This window comes from Giraffa tippelskirchi, chromosome X (assembly GCF_054371585.1).
Source record: "Giraffa tippelskirchi isolate mGirTip1 chromosome X, T2T-mGirTip1v1.2.pri, whole genome shotgun sequence".
Lineage (NCBI taxonomy): Eukaryota > Metazoa > Chordata > Mammalia > Artiodactyla > Giraffidae > Giraffa > Giraffa tippelskirchi.
In genome coordinates this window covers 139781468-139794685 of record NC_137289.1, presented here as the reverse complement: position 1 = coordinate 139794685, position 13218 = coordinate 139781468, and the positions used below count along the sequence as shown (strand labels likewise).

The 13218-nt window shown below is 41.3% G+C and overlaps 1 pseudogene; it reads right to left on the bottom strand.

Moving 5' to 3' along the window:
* Positions 1 to 748: 748 nt before the first annotated feature.
* LOC145535779 (poly(rC)-binding protein 2-like) lies at positions 749 to 1235 on the bottom strand (annotated as a pseudogene).
* Positions 1236 to 13218: the final 11983 nt, after the last annotated feature.

Genomic DNA, 13218 nt, shown 5'->3' with positions numbered 1-13218 from the left:
AACTTACAGACTATTTAAAACCTGGAAATGCTGACTGTTCAGAAACAACACAGATGAATCAAGAGTGGTGAACAGCCAGAGAGGATTGTAGACAGATCTGCATTGTCTTAGCAGCTCCCTGTGCCACCTGTTTCTGAGGACAGTTGGACAATTAGATACAGAACCAGGCTAATGCTGGCGGCAGATCCAATGATGGCCACTGGCCTAATGGTAGGTCCTTCCTTTGTGTTTGCATTGATGAACTATGCCCCAGATGTCTGATGACTCTTACTGATTTGGGCACCCTAATGCCCCATTGTGTGGTGGTAGTGGGCTTCCCTGGTGGCTCAGATGGTAAAGAATCTGCCTGAAGTGAAGGAGACTGAATTCTATCCCTGGGTTGGGAAGATCCCCTGGAGAAGAGAATAGCTACCCCTTGTATGGTGGTACCCATAAGAGGTCAATGAAAATGCTTGAAATGATGAGTCCATGAGTAGTCTCAGTAGATACATCTCTGGAGAGTGGATTCAATGTCACTGAATCCAGGGTTGCCATGCCTCAGAGGAAAACCAGATTTTCACATTGCGAACAGGGGAAGCTTGGTCAAATGTGGCTGTGAAGTAGCATCCTTGAATTCTGTAGGCCTTCAGGGTTGAGGCACATGGATGGGCAGTGGAGTAAGGATGAGGAAAGCCCCTGCCATTGCTGCCTGTGTCTTACATGTCCTGATCACTGCAAAGATGACCAGAGAGCTGGATGGCCTTTGGAGTCAGGGTGACTCCAACATGACCAGAAGGGCTTGTCAGATACACTCAGTGATAGCTTGCATCAGAGATTATAATGGCCTGGTCACTCGAGTCGGGAAGCATATTCCCTGACACCTGGCCCTGAACCCCTGTACTCCCTTGTCATATTTTGTTGATCTCTAAACCACCTTTCCAAGTGAGAAAGCCACACTGCTAGCAGGGACCACTAGGCTCAGGGTGACCGGGGTTTGCTGGCAGCTATGCTGATGTCCTCTTCCAGTTCATCCATGATGATAGCAAAGGCTTTAAAGATGGCATTCGTGGGTCCAGCCAGAGTGGTAATTCTCTCAGCACAATTCCCTTTGGAGATGTTGATATGTACATTACTCTCCCCACACATCTTCTTAACTGATTCTCTGTTCATTCTGACATACTGCCAACATCCTTTCCATGCATAAGGAGCTGTCTGGTGAAAGTGGCATTCAGTCCACTTGCAGTCATACCCTCCATCCACCTGAAGGGCCCCTGTTGCCTTCTTGATAACCCCTATTGTTCCTCCTATGGCATTCTGCCCTCCCCATTCCCACCCACCTCCCTTTTCTTCTCCAACCTGCAGTTTTTGGCTTTAACTACTACCAGTGACCAGTGACCAGTGACTTCCAGCTCCTTGGAATACCACTGGACACAGAGACAGGTGTTATTACAGGTGTCACACTAAGAACTAAGCATAAAAGGAAAACAGCTGATATATGTGATTATGTTTAAACGAAGAACTTTTGTTCAACAGTAGACCCCATTAAGAAAGAGAAAAAACAAGTCAAAGAGCAAGAGAATACATTTGCAGCTCCTGTACCCAATAAAAGACTTTTATCTAGAATAGATAAAGAACTCCTGTCCGTTAAGAGAGAAGTAGAAACTCCATCGAGAAATGAGCAGAAAGCTTGAACATGAGCAGCACAAAAGAAGATACACAAATGACCGGTAAACATAATGAAATGTGCTCAACCTCCTTACTAAACAGAGAAATGCAAATTCAAAGCTCCACTGTCCATTGAGTAGATGGCAGAAATGAAAACATCTGCTAGTGAGCAACTGGAACTCTCGTACCCTAGCGATAGGCATGTCAGTGGGTACCCTTTCCCTCGATTTGGCAAAGACTTTGACATTATCTGTTCAAGTTGAAGATACTTACACCACCAGCCCCTCCAAAATGTAGCATGTAATTCCATTTATATAGCTTTCAAAAACACACAAAACAAATCTCCAGTTTAGGTATATATACTAGGTGGCAAAACAGTGAACACTGCAAGGAAGTTATTACCATAAAGTCAGGGCAACGGTTCTCTCTCTCGAGAGGAAGGAGGAAACCCTGATGGATTAGGAGGGCACAGGGGTCTAGTGGAGGTGTTGAAAGTGATCTACTTGTTGGTCAGGGTGGCAGCGGCAGGAGTGTTTGGTGTACAGTAATTCATTGTGCTACATGTTTGTGCTTCATGTACTTTTCCACGTGTATGCTGTATCTCACTGTAAGAAAGCTGTTTAAAACACCTTTCTCAAAGCATTCTCTGAAAAACATTGGTTAATGAGGATTTAATATATGTTACTCACAAAATAGTTCCATGGTCCTATACATCTCAGCACTGGAATAAATGAAAATAATCAGGACTTTAGTATACCAAGGTACATTGTGAAATTCCAAGAGGAATCAGGAGTATCTAATAATTTATATGACCACAGAACCCTTTTCCTAAGGGAGATTTTACAGAGAGTACGCTTAGGAAAAGTAGATGGAAAAAAGTCATACAGCAAGTTTCAGTTTCACGAGTCAGTTGATCTGATCTAACCAAGGGCTTCAGGAGCTTTGTGCAAAGCGTGAAATGCAAAATAGCGAACAAACAAAGTTTTAGGTGGTGCTGAAATGGAGGCTCTCAGTGTTCCTAAAATCCTCATAATTTCAAGTGTCTACTCAACTGATCCCAAACACTGAAGAGTGAAGGGTCAGCCCATCCCTATCCTCTGTGACTATGTGTATTCTAGTTTTCCTAATCACAGTGATGTACCCGTGTGTCTGTGGATGGATGGACCACCTAGTGTTTGCTCACTTTTGGTTGTTCTGGGTTCATGTCCTTCACAGCTGTTTATAAGCAAATGATTCAGATGGAGTCCAACGCCTGCCCCAGAGCTGGTGCAGCAACTCTGCTCTAACTGGGACACTGAGTCAGTTAGCTTTCACTGTATAACAAACCTCCCCACAGCCTAGTGGCTTAAAGTAACCCCCACAATTTTGTAATCTGGAAATTTGGACTGGGCTCAAATGGATGAGCTTTCTGCTGGTCTCAACTAGGTGTCACTCCTATGTGTCTACAGGTGGCCACTGGGTCAGCTAGGATGCTGGCTGCCTGTTAGCTGAGGCAGCCATTTAAGTTCCAGCTATGGATTTCTCTTATCTTTCATCAGACAGCGCCAGATGGGTTTGTTCACGTTGCAGCTATAACAAGAGTCCCAAGAAGAGCAAGAGAGGGAGAGCTCCAGTGTGCACGTGCTTTTCAATTCTTTGCTTGCATCACATTTGTTTTTATGCTGTTGATCAGACGATCACACAGCCAAGTCTAGAGTCTAAGTAGAAGGAGACTCCTCAAGGGTATGGATACAGAGAGACTTGAACAAATTGGGAGTCATTGCTACATCAGTCTGTCAAAGGTGCTTTGGGCATCAGAGCCATTCATTATCAAAACTATCTCTAAAACTGCACTGATTTATGGTACTTCTGATACCAGTCAAATTCACTGCCGAGATGTATTTTTAAAAGCAACCAGGTTCATCAGCCTTTCAAAGAAATGATCCAAGTTAGAAAGGTTGATTAAGATAGAGATCGATTACCTTTTCAAAGATATGATGAAATGTAAACAGTTTCCCCTAAGTATACAAGATGGTTGTTCAAGGAGAAATTTAATTACAACCCAAGGAACAGATGGATTCTCACATATACAGCTTATCATTAGATTGCATTCGGTACAAAAATTATGACGTTTCCTTTAGTTTCACTGGTTTTTGTTGAACAAAATCTACTCCTTGGCTTTTTCCAATGCGACTCTGTTGCAGACTTCAAATCATAATCTAAGGCTGGACATATTAACCCTGTTTGTTGGGAGAAAAGAAGTGGGGTTATGTGGGGCAATAACGAACAGGCAGAATAGGTCCAGGCCAACTTTCTATTGTCCTCAAGCATTGACAGTGGATGACTGTGGCCATGCTGAGCTGGGAAAGGATAACATCTCTAAGTCACAAAAGTATTGGGGGTGGAGGGAGGAGTAATTTATCTTGGGAAATGGCAAGGTTCATCAGGTGACTCCAGATGGAATTACCAGTCTTGGTTACATTTGACCACCTGAGGCCACCATATTGTACTCACTTTATACTATCGAGACCACAAGAAAGGTTTGTCACCAAAAACTTGAGACTCTCAGTTTATGTCTTCCATGGCACAGATCTATGTCTTTGCTTCAGATGACATTGAAGTCTATAGATAATTTTGAATGTGATGAAGTCATAGTTTCTAAACTTTTTATTAAGTTGAGATGTTGATGATGATCGAGAGTAGCAGCTCTGGCTGAATTCTGGACAAGAATTATATCATTTAATCTTTATGATGCCCTCTTATCTCTGTTTGACACCAGGAGATTAACTGACTTGCCCAAGGACCCACAAGTTGTAAACGGTGGTAACAGGATTCGAACCCAGGTCTACTCTGACCCTAAAGTTCTGCTTTTAACTAGTCAGCCACATCACCCCCCTTTTGAGCATTTGCTAGGTAATATGCCTGAGCCTCCTCCTCCTCATCTATACTTTTGTTGAACATTTGCTCTTTGTAGTGTATACAGAGCTGTGCTGGTAATGGGGTATAAAAATGCCTCTTGCACAATAGAATGGGATGAACAACCTTGGGAAAAACAACCTTACAAATAGCTTTTTATAGTTGGTGGTCTTGGTGGAGAGGGAAAGCAGAAATGATAAGAACCTTGTCAGTTGACAGACCTGCTTTTAGTTCGAGGTTTCATGTCGTCCGTCTCCCTCAACAGATCCCTCTCAGAGAGTGACAGCAAGCAGCACAATGGAACCATTTGACAGCTAGCACATCTTCACCACCACATCCACCCTGGCGCTTTAATGCTTGATGAAATTGCACGAAGTTAGGAAACCTGCAGGAGACCAGGGAGCATGCTGGATATCTCACAGCTGTAACTTTCAGACACCAAATAATTAAGAAATGATCTTTCATATTTATATATAGTTTTTTCTGTCTTATGCCAGTTAAAGGCACAGACCCAGGAAACAGACTGCTTGGGATCAACCACAGATCTGCCATTTTACTAGCTGTGTGACCTTGAACAAATTATTAGACCTCTCTGAGCCTCAGTTTCCTCAGCCAGAAGAAAGAAATGATAATAGTATTCTTTGCAAAAGAATGCAAAACACATGATGCCTTGGCATAGAGCAAGTGCTGTTTAAATGTTAGCTATTAATACTGTTACTCTGTTAAACAGCTTAAATCAGGCATAGGTTTTCATGTTTCATTTTAAAAATTTAAAAGGTCATTACATTATTTTTATATTCTTGGTGGCAGCCAATTTATTATTTTATTTAGAAAGATTGATTTAGCATCCGGTGGTTGTATGCTAAGTATATCTTGGAATAAGTTTGTCATTTAGATATTGATTTATGTATGTTATTGTTGCTTTTAGTGAATCAAGCATTTATAGCATCTGTCCACTTTTCTTTGGAAAGTTCCTCTTTTAATTAGAAAGTTAATATTTATTGATGCCTTACAATGTATCACTATTTTAAGCCCTTAGCAGTCATTACCTATTTTAATATTCATCATCAGCCGATGAAGTTATTATTATTCTGATATTAGAGATGCAAAAATAGAGGCAGAGGTGCAATAATGTGTCCACCAGTGCCAGAGTCCAGCTCCAGCGGGTCCAGAGTTCCCTCAGGATGGACGGCGTCGGTAATACGAATGAGAAGACACAGCGAGTCTCAGCGTTTCCAAGTGTCTTCTACTTTATTGTTTTTAAGACAGCTTTTATACTTTTAGTGGTATATAGAAACAAATGTAACGTATAGAGTCATACCAATTCAGCTTAAGGGACATACCGATTCAGCTTAAGGGACATACCGATTCAGCTTAAGGGACATACCAACTTAGCTTAATGGGTATATCTTAATGGGCCTATCAAGTTAGCTCAATGGGCCAGCAGCTTCGACCCTCATCGAAGCCGTTTGCATGTCTTTAGTTACAAAAAGCCTCATTTTGTTTACATCATCTTCTGGCCTGGTGGCCTGCTAACACCTTGTGACTCTCCATTGATAAGGGTTGGTCAGTCAGAATACTTTTGTATTGAGCACATCAGGAAAGAATTTATCAGCAGGAGGTTTTAAGGTAAAACCTGTTTTTGGTAATTTACTCTATGCCTTGAGCTTAACAGAAAAGAATGTGGTTCCATAAAGTCATAGAACAGCAAGCTGAAGTTCAGCTCTAAGTAAGAATCATCAGTTAAATCAACAATTGTCTTATTATTTGTATTAAAGCTAAACTTCTATTTATATAAATCTCTAACGATTATGCTTTCATTATATAGGCTAAATACGTTAAGAGTAAAAACATAGTGAATAAATATAGACTAAGTAACAGTTTCATAAAACAATATTTCTTATATTTCCTAACAAGCCTTTTTTCCTGCGAAGGATTTTGTGCCCATAGGGGCTTTCTGTGCGGAGGCTCTCAATGCTGTTTTATTATTAAGGAACAGTCATGCACATTAGCTCCAAAGGCACAGGTACATTTATTAAACAAACCAATATGTTAGCAAAAGGAATTTAGATCAGCATACTCTATATCCCAGATAATTTTATTTAGGGTGCTACCGTTCAGGGGCCTTGTTGATTTGAGGTTTCAGAATGATCTATTTTAGAAGGGAATCAGGAAAGGCCTTTTGCCTAAGTCATAGAAAATAAGAAGAGGTTTATTATAGTAAACATCAGAAAGACAGATATCTTTAAGGTGAGTGCTGAGGCAGCCTTCCGAGAATCCCTGAGGCCTGAGAAGCCTTGCTCAAATCTGTCCTTTTCCTCATGACCCTGTCATGGATGGGATCTCGTGAGCTGGCTCCCGGCACACCAGGATCTTGTAAGTGCTGTAGCGAGGATTCAGAACTAGGCAGGGAGATCCCATAACTCAGTTTCTTAATCATTCTGATCTATTTGTTGTTCCTGTAGTATTTACTTATAAGAGCTTTTTATATAGGGATATTAATTTTTAATATGTATCATACATTTTTCCCAGTTTGTCCTTCTACTTTTTTACTTTCCTTTTGGTGGTACTTGCTGTACAGAAATTTAAAAATCTTGTGGATGCACTTTTCTATATGAATTTTTCAGCTTGTTTGAGGTTTAATTGAGAAATAGAATTGTAATTAAAGTGTGCAAAGTGATGATTTGATATACATATACTTTCCTGGTATATGTATATGACTCAGACAGTAAAGAATCTGCCTGCAATGTAAGAGACCTGAGTTCAATCCCTGGGTCAGGGAGATCCCCTGGAGGAGGGCATGGTAACCCATTGCAGTATTCTTGCCTGGAGAATCCCATGGACAGAGGAGCCTGGTGGGCTAGAGTCCATGGGGTCGCAAAAGAGTTGGACATGACTGAGCAGCTAACACTTTTTTTTCATACATTATGAAAGAATTGTAACCATTGAGTTAATTAACATGTGCATCACGTCACATATTTACCTTATCTTTGGTGTGAACACTTAAGTTCTACTCTCAGCAAATTTTAGTTACACAATATTCAGTATTATCAACTAGTCACCATGTTATACATTAGATCTTTAGAGCTTATTCATCTTATAACTGATAGTTCTATACAGTTTAGAAATATTTAATATGGTCAAATATTTCATGCTTTTTCTCTCAGTGGATTTTGTCTCTGATGTCATTTTCAGATGTTTCCTATCTAAAGGATATTAAAAATATTCATTCTATATTTTCTTCTAGATAGAACTTCAAAGTTGCCTGTATTAACAAAATATATGTGCTTAGGCCCCAACTCAGACCTGTTGAATCAGAATTTGTGCAGTGAGAACTAGATGTTTATGCTTTTAAAAAGACACACAAAATTACAACCAAGAGGACTGGCAAAGGCAGACATTTATCTCTTTTTATTTCCTCAAACACATGAAATTGACTGAAGAAATAATAAATTAAGAATATATCATCAAAATCAATTCCAGATGGGTTAAGAAGTTAGTTGTAAAATGCCAAACTTAACTTTTAGAACAACACATAGGAGAATATCTGTATTAGAGGTCTCCAGAGAAATGGAGCCAATAGGATGTGTGTATATGTATAGATTGGTGTATGTACCTTATTAGTATATGTGTGAATTGGTATATGTGTATGTGTGTGAATTCGTGATACATATATATGTATATGTGTGCATGTATATATATATATATGAGAGAGAGATTGATTTAATTATTTAGATATTTTAAGGAATTGACTGAAAACATTGTAGGGGTGGGACTGGAAAGTCTAAAATCCGCAGGGCAGGCCAGCAGGGTGGAAATTCTGGCAAGAGCTGGTATTAACAGTCTTGAAGGCAGTTTGGAGAACAAATTCCTTCTTCCTTGAGGAAGCTCAGTCTTTTCTCTGAAGGCTTTCAGCTGATTGAATAAGGCCCCTACACACTATGGATGGTAACCTTCTTTACCATCAAAGAAGACTTCTTTCATCAAAGTCTACTGATGTAAATGTTAAATCACATTTGTAAAATGTCTTCATAGCAATGTCTAGACTGGTGTTTGACCAAATAACTGGGCATCATGGCCTCGCCAAGTTGAAAAATTAACCATCACAATAGCTTTATGACCCTGCGGTAGGGAAGAATTTTTAAACAACACACACACACAGAGGCAGAGGCCCTGGTAAATGGTTTGAACAGGGGGAGATGTATTTTCCTACCTGTGCCTTTCTTCCCCTCATGTGAGATGCCCCCAAGCAGACCAGAATCAATATTAGATAATATGCCTCTTTGTATTATTACAATTTGCTTCCTTGCTAGAGAACTTTTTTCCTTCTTTCACTTCTGTGTTTCCAGACAAACACCAGGAAACACAGTACAAGAATATAAAAGAGTGTTTTAATTTAGGTTCCATAAACCTGATATTAGCTGTGGTCCCACAGTATCCAAAGCCAAAATACCAAACACTGATGGATTTATTGTTGCCCTAATTTAAAACAAGCCTGATTTATTTTTAAAAGTGGAACCTCAAAACAGAACTCAGCAGACATGATATGGAATGTATTATATGCCTAACCAAAAAACAAAACACCACTCGGTACAGTGGACTTGAAAATTATCTTGCTATTAATAGATCTCCTGGATGGCTGTGATCGCTTGGATTTGACATGTTCAGGTTTTGGCAGCTGCTGAGGACTGAAAACAAGACGTTCCATACGTTATTGCTTAATAAAGAAACTAGGCCATGAAGTAGCCCTTCGGTAATTTTTAAAAAAGATTTTGAAGAGCCCAATTCCATCTTTAATAAGTCCTCGTCACCAAGCATGTTGCTCAGCAGTCTGATGAGCAGATTCATCCAAAGCTGTGTGAAGTGAGAGCAACTCAGGGCACCCTGTTACTGTCCTCTCTCCGTCTGGGATGAATGCCTCAAATGCTGTACACCCGCGACAGATATTTGCTGAATCGTGACACGTCCCTCTCTTTCCCTTTATATTTTGACGGCCTGACACTGAGGTAATGATTCAAATGTTTAGGTTGAGGACCTCTGAAGAATGTATCTGTTGGACAGAGAACACCATTTTCAAGAGTATAAGGTAACACTGATCTATTCTGCTAGGCTCAAAATATTTTTAAATGTTTAATTGGAAAATATTTCTGCCCACTGGTCTCTTGGAAAACAAGGTTAAAAAAAGAAAGATTACAAACAAACCAAAAAACCAAACAAGGAGAAGAAGCTTTAGAGGATTTTAGGTTTTTTGGGTTTTTTTTATTGTGTGTGTGCTTAGTCACTCAGTCATGTCTAACTATTTGTGACCCCATGGTCTGTAGGCCACCAGGCTCCCTATCCACGGGATTCTCCAGGCAAGAATACTAGAGTAGGTTACCATTTCCTATTGCAGGGAATCCTCCCGACCCAGGGATCAAACTCATGTCTGTTGCATCTTCTGCAATGGCCGGCAGATTCTTTACCACTGTGCCACCTGGGAATCCCTTTTTGAGTGTAAGAAATAGTTCTTTTAGATTGGATTCCTCAGTAGTAGACTCTGAGATGAAGGTTCATAAAAACCAGTAAGGAAATGGAACTGGAGCAGGCCTAAGGATGAAGGGAAGAAGGGGTATGATGTCCATGATGTAAGGTTTGCAGCAAGTCACCATGTTTTCTCTGGTGTCCTCACCCCCTGGTTGAGTCAGTAGGAAAGAGATTAAAAAGGAGTTTGGTTTGGAGACGGACAAACTCTGTGATCCTTTCCACCGATAGATCCCAAAACCTGGGAGGTGGTGGACAGCGAGCAGGTCTGAAGAACAGACAGAAAATCAATCCTATAGGGCAGTGGTCCCCAACCTTTTCTGCACCAGGGACCAATTTCATAGAAGACAATTTTCCATGGACCAGGAGTGAGGGGATGGTTACAGGATGATTCAAGCACATTACATTTATCATGCACTTTATTTCTAATCTCATATGCTGCCACTGACCTGACAGGAGGTACTGGTCCATGGCCTGGAGGTTGGGGACCCCTGCTGAAAGGGATACTTGAGTCAAAGATAGGAAAATGGTCTCAAGTCAGGGCTTCACTGGGGAGAAGAAGAAGAAGGGGATGGGGAAACAGCTGGCACTGAAATAACCACTCTGTGATTGTATCGCAGTTATAAAACTGTATTGAACAGCATATGTAATAATGCAATAGGTGAGTTATTTAAGTAACTCTAATACATATTGAATGCACTATCCACATTACAAGTACTCAATAGCCACATGGGGTTAGCAGCTACTGTATTAGAAAGCGTAGCTCTAGAACATTCCATCATCATAGAAAGTTCTGTTGGACAGTACTGGCCTAGAGCTTACTCAGTGGATCAAGGGTCAAGATGTAATGAGCCCCATTCTCATTTCAGACTCTTATTTTCTTCCTTACCATATTCAGCTTATAAAATTTGCCACTACGACTTTGCTGAAAAATTTGAAGGACAATCATATAAAGATAATTTTAAAATTTGATGTCTGGAGTTAGGGCGGTGGCCGAGAGGAGCTAGGCCGGGCCGGGGGCCGAGGGCCGGGGGCAGCAGCCGAGGGGAGCTAGGCCGGGCCGGGGGCCAGGGGCGGCAGCGAGGGGAGTTACCCCAGGCCCAAGGAGCAGCAGCTGTGTGGGCACAGGAGGGCCGAGAGGAGTTACTCCACATTCAAGGTCAGGAGGGGCCGTCGTGAGTAGATACCCCTTGTCGAAGGTAAGGAGCAACGGCTGCACTTTTCTGGAACAGCCGTGAAGAAATACCCCACGTCCAAGGTAAGAGAAACCCAAGTAAGACGGTAGGTGTTGCGAGAGGGCATCAGAGGGCAGACACACTGAAGCTAAAATTACAGAAAACTAGCTAATCTGATCACATGGACCACAGCCTTGTCTATCTCAATGAAACTAAGCCATGCCGTGTGGGGCCACCCAAGACAGATGGGTCATGGTGGAGAGGTCGGACAGAATGTGGTCCACTGGAGAAGGGCATGGCAAACCACTTCAGTATTCTTGCCTTGAGAACCCCATGAACAGTATGAAAAGGCAAAAAGATAGGACACTGAAAGATGAACTCTCCAGGTCAGTAAGTGCCCAATATGCTACTGGAGATCAGTGGAGAAATAACTCCAGAAAGAATGATGGGATGGAACCAAAGCAAAAACGATAACCCAGCTGTGGATGTGACTGGTGACAGACGCAAAGTCCGATGCTGTAAACAGCAATATTGCATAAGAACCTGGAATGTTAGGTCCATGAATCAGGACAAATTGGAAGTGGTCAAACAGGAGATGGCAAGAGTGAACGTCGACATTCTAGAAATCAGTGAACTAAGATGGACTGGAATGGGTGAATTTAACTCAGATGACCATTATATCTACTACTGTGGGCAAGAATCCCTTAGAAGAAATGGAGTAGCCATCATGGTCAACAAAAGAGTCCAAAAGGCAATACTTGGATGCAATCTCAAAAACGACAGAATGATCTCTGTTCGTTTCCAAGGCAAACCATTCAATATCACGGTAATCCAAGTCTATGCCCCGACCAGTAACGCCGAAGAAGCTGAAGTTGAATGGTTCTATGAAGACCTACAAGACCTTCTAGAACTAACACCCAAAAAAGATGTCCTTTTCATTATACGGGACTGGAATGCAAAAGTAGGAAGTCAAGAAACACCTGGCGTAACAGGCAAATTTGGCGTTGGAGTACAGAATGAAGCAGGGCAAAGGCTAATAGAGCTTTGCCAAGAGAACGCATTGGTCATAGCAAACACCCTCCTCCAACAACACAAGAGAAGACTCTACACGTGGACATCACCAGATGGTCAACACCGAAATCAGATTGATTATATTCTTTGCAGCCAAAGATGGAGAAGCTCTATACAGTCAGCAAAAACAAGACCAGGAGCAGACTGTGGCTCAGATCATGAACTGCTTATTGCCAAATTCAGACTGAAATTGAAGAAAGTAGGGAAAACCACTAGTCCATTCAGGTATGACCTAGATCAAATGCCTTTTGAGTATACAGTAGAAGTGACAAATAGATTTAAGGGACTAGACCTGACAGACAGAGTGCCTGATGAACTATGGACAGAGGTTCGTGACATTGTACAGGAGACAGGGATCAAGACCATCCCCATGGAAAAGAAATGCAAAAAAGCAAAATGGCTGTCTGAGGAGGCCTTACAGATAGCTGGGAAGAGAAGAGAAGCGAAAAGCAAAGGAGAAAAGGAAAGATATTCCCATCTGAATGCAGAGTTCCAAAGAATCGCAAGGAGAGATAAGAAAGCCTTCCTCAGCGATCAGTGCAAAGAAATAGAGGAAAACAACAGATTGGGAAAGACTAGAGATCTCTTCAAGAAAATTAGAGATACCAAAGGAACATTTCATGCAAAGATGGGCTCGATAAAGGACAGAAATGGTATGGACCTAACAGAAGCAGAAGATATTAAGAAGAGGTGGCGAGAATACACAGAAGAACTGTACAAAAAAGATCTTCATGACCCAGATAATCACGATGGTGTGATCACTCACCTAGAGCCAGAAATCCTGGAATGTGAAGTCAAGTGGGCCTTAGAAAACATCACTATGAACAAAGCTAGTGGAGGTGATGGAATTCCAGTTGAGCTATTTCAAATCCTCAAAGGTGATGCTGTGAAAGTGCTGCACTCGATATGCCAG